Below are 4,552 nucleotides of genomic sequence, written 5' to 3'. Positions count from 1 at the left end.
CTTAGGACCTGGTTTCCTTTGTTATATACTGTGTGGCTGGGAACAATAAAAATAGGCTATTCAAATAATGGTGTGAAACATCACGTGTCCAAAATCATTATCCATCCCAAATTCCAAGATTCAACTGCAGATATCGCCTTGTTGAAATTGGTCTCTAGAGTCACCTTCACTCCTTTCATCCTACCCATCTGCCTGCCCAGTATCACAAAGCAGCTGACAATTCCTGGCTCTTGCTGGGTGACTGGATGGGGAAATAAGAACAGTGAAGGTGAGGATGTGTTGAGAAGGGTTCTTTTATGTCACACTCTTATACCAATCCACAACATTCACATTCTAGACACATCATTACTAAGGCAAACATTTTTCAACAAAACCAGATCTATTGATATTAGTTTTTAAATAAAATGCCTTTCTTGACATGTTTTATATCCTGCCTAGAGTCTAGCTATAGCTGCAAGAGCAGATACTAACAATTTAAACACATAACCTCTCTAAAAAACAGAGGTTAACAAACCTGATTTAAAGTTTGGAGAGAGTCTAGTGTTTTTTTAAACCTGTTTTTAACGTGATGTATCACCCCTTTCCCAGGATGGAGTAAAGACAAGACAGGAAATGATCTGGGAGCAGAAAAGTGGGAAAGGAAATGTTTTAGAATACTTACATCTTTCCGTAATCAAATGTATCTGAATTTCTTTATTTGGAATGTTAGGAATACCCATATTGGCACATTAGAAAAACCTCAAACAAACAAATAATTTTGAATTATCCATTGTTTTAGATTAAGTGTACCAAGAAAAAATTCTTCCATTAGCAAATATGATTGGAAAGTGACTATATTCTGCTTTTGGATTCCCATTCAAAATTCCACACATCATGACCGAATGCTGCCTCTGCACCTTTCCAGACTGCTTTTCCTTCCATTTCTGTCTCTCTCTACAGATAACAATTACCATTCCACCCTTCAGGAAGTAGAAGTACCCATCATCAACCGCCAAGCTTGTGAACGTCTCTACAACCCAATTAGTTTCATACTGCCAGAATCAGAGCCAGTCATCAGTGAAGACATGATTTGTGCTGGTGATACTCATAAAATGAAGGACAGCTGCAAGGTGAGGGTTTGCTCTTGAAATTTTTTCACATGAAATCTTAATGTGGATCCAGGTTTTCCTATCTGTAAACAGTGAATAAGTAAAGTAATCAGGAAACAAGAGTTCTGACAGTAATTCTTGTGTTACCCTGGATAAGTCACTTAAATCTTTATCTATGAATTTAATTTCTTCAACTGTTGATCTAGAGCAATGCTAACCATTGGCCATTGGGTTTTTACAAACTTGTACATTTTTATGAATATATTAAGAGGTTGATACGGAAGTGCTAATTTTTAAATTTTTTCAAGAAATAACATTTCATTTTACAATTAAAAGAGACATTGTTCTATTGTCTCCTGATCATAACTGTCTGATGAAATAAATCAGCCATCATTTGTGTCTTCCTTCACTGAGTATGACATGTTGTTCTGCTTTGGCTGCTTTCAATTTTCTTTCATATTTGACTATTAGAAGTTTGATTATGACGTGCTAGGTATGATTGTATGATTTTCTTTATCTTATTTGGGATTCCTTGGGTTTGGGTTTTTAAAAATCTATTCCCTTATTTTTCATCAAAACTTGAAAATTTTTCATTCAAGATTTCTTCAAATATTATTTTCCCTCATTTCTCTCTTTTCCTCTTTTTTGGTTGAAACCACAAATTGATATTACACCTTTTGATATTTTCACACAAGTCCCTGACTCTTTGTTCATTTTTTCTTTTTGTCTTCTTCAAATTAGATACTTTTAAATTATTCGTATTCAAGATCATTGCCTCTTTCTCCTATCATCTATATTTTCCTGTTCCAGATAGTTTATTCTTTAGTTCTAGAATGACCTATTAGTTTTATTTCTTCTCTCTCTCACACACACACAAGCACATTTTTCTACCTCCAGCAAGATTTCCTACATGTATATTCATCATTTGCAAATCAAGCAACAAGACGCAGCTTCACATTCAGTAGGATGGCTCCAATCAGGATAGATAATAACAAGAGTTGACGAGGATAGGGAAAAACTGGAAACTTCATACACATAGTGGGAATGTAAAATCATGTAGCAGCTTTGGAAAATTGTCTAGTAGTTTCTCAAAAGGTTAAATATAGATTTACCACATGACCCAGGAATTCCACTCCTAGGTATACACATACAAGAGAAATAAAAACATATGTACATATAAAAACCCATACTCAAACGTTCATAAGAGAATAATTCATATTAGCCAAAAAGTGGAAACATCCCAAATGTCCCTCAACTAATGACCAGATAAACAAAATGTGGTATATCCACATAATGGAATATTATTCAACCATAAAAACGAGTGGAGTACTAATATATGCTACATGGATGAACCCTGAAAAGAATATGCTAAATAGAAGAAGCCAGACTCAAAAGGTCACATATTATTTCATTTATACAAAATGTCCAGAATATGCAAATCTATAAGGCAGAAAGTAGATTACTGAATGCACCAGGGCCAGGAGGGTTGGGAGGAAATGAGGGTGATTGCTAATGGATATGGGGTTTCTTCTGTGGGGTGATGAAAATATTCTAAAATGGGTTGTGGTGATGATTGAACAACATTGTGAACCATTGACTTGTACTTTAAATGGGTGAATTGTATAGTATGTGAATTATAACAATTAAGCTGTTACAAAAAGAAAAAGCAAGACTGAGAGGCATACTACCAACTACTATTACTATTATTTTATATAAGAAAGGATTCTCATGACACTAAAAAAAGCAATAAGAACCTAAAAATAAGGAGTTCATTCAATTGAATAAATTTAACTTTAGTGAAAAAACTCATCACATTAATTTTTTATCACAGATGAGTATTTTGAAACTACTGATATATTTAGCTAAGATCTCTGCCAATGTCAAATTCTACGATTATAAAATTCCCATGAGTTCCCCCTAACACAGTGGGAAGTCCAGCTCCCACTACAGTTGTGTAGCTCCATGGGCTTCGCTGCCCCATTCTAATGAACTCTGTACCTCTTGTGACCACTCTCCTTTTCATGGTCCCTTTTCATTATGCTCATGACCTTTACACCTCTTCCTTAGGGTGATTCTGGAGGGCCTCTGTCATGTCATATTGATGGTGTATGGATCCTGATAGGATTGGTAAGCTGGGGAACAGAATGTGGTAAATCTCTTCCTGGAGTCTACACCAGTGTGATCTACTATCAAAAATGGATTAATGCCACCATTTCAAGAGCTGAGGTTTTGGGGCCAACAATCTGGACTTATCTGACTTCCTGTTCTCTATTGTACAGCTCTCTCTGGCTCCCCTGGGACCCTCCTGTGCCTTGGGCTAATATCTTACCAGGAGAGTAGGCAGCATAGCTAAGCCACTGGCCAAGGACAGGGCTAGAAAGGGAGTGCATGGAGGACATGCTCCAGGGTCAGAGAACTCACAGAAGAATCACTGAGAACTCTGCATAACTTCATTAAAATTAGAAATGATTCTGTTCTTGAGCTTCTTGATTCTGGAAGTATGTTTTAGCAGTTGGAATGTGAACGGCTTAGAAATAAGGTTGCCACTTCTGAGCATGGCATTCTTTGTCCCTGACTATGCATCTTGTAAGGCAAGAAGGATGCCTTCTACGAATAAGTATTTATGGACACAAATTAAATGGCTAGTGGAGAAGCAAGCAAGAAAAAGTATCTGTGAAGGCAAAAGGGAAGGTCCTCAAGGAAGTAAATTAAGAGTACTTTGTGCTCATGAGTTGTACTATGGACTTCTTACCTGGTCTTTATTTCTTAGCTCCTCTGCCATCCTGTGTAGCAAGGGGTCTAAATAGAAATGCGTTTATATAGTTCAATGCTACATTTTTCAGAAATTTTTACTTTAGAAATACCAATGTAGCCTACAACCAAAAATGGGTTAATGCCATGATCTCAAGAGCTGAAGTTTTGGGTTTCAAAAATCTGGACCAACCCAGCTTGTTTAATGTCACTTCTACAGTAAAGTAGTTTAAATGATTCTACGGAAAAGATTATATCCCTTACTTATTTTTGTTAAACAATCGCATGACCTATACTATTTCCTTCTCTGCCTAGGCTTCCAGTAGCTCAGAACTAAGTTTTAAACTTGATCTCAGTCATCATTCTTATCCTAGATTATCTGGTATAATTCTACTCATACCTCTTTTTATTTCAATCATCCTTCATTTCTCATTTGAATAAACTTAAGTTTTATCACATCTATGGAAGTTAACTTTCAAAAACAATTTTTGGGATAAATAAATACATTTAATAGAAAGTGAGGGCAGGTTTGGAAACTTAAAACCCTTGCTAATCCTTACCCTCATCTCTCTATCTAGACAGCTACTATAGCCTCCTAACTGGCAAGCCTCATATCCTTTCCCTCACACCTATGCTCAACTCCATTTATTCTCCACAGCATTCAGACCTTTATTTGTTTTAAAAATGAAGGCATAGTTTATACTTTTCTCCCT

General features: G+C 36.1%; 1 protein-coding gene and 1 pseudogene across 1 annotated transcript in view; one reads left to right on the top strand and one right to left on the bottom strand.

Moving 5' to 3' along the window:
- Positions 1-4,552, bottom strand: part of SH3D19 (SH3 domain containing 19) — a 133,426-nt gene that overhangs the window by 116,478 nt on the left and 12,396 nt on the right. The window lies entirely within an intron of this gene.
- The window catches only part of LOC102894966, a 14,334-nt pseudogene that overhangs the window by 3,367 nt on the left and 6,415 nt on the right, over positions 1-4,552 (top strand).

This window comes from Pteropus alecto, unplaced genomic scaffold (assembly GCF_000325575.1).
Source record: "Pteropus alecto unplaced genomic scaffold, ASM32557v1 scaffold50, whole genome shotgun sequence".
NCBI lineage: Eukaryota > Metazoa > Chordata > Mammalia > Chiroptera > Pteropodidae > Pteropus > Pteropus alecto.
This window is presented reverse-complemented; position numbering and strand designations above follow the sequence as displayed.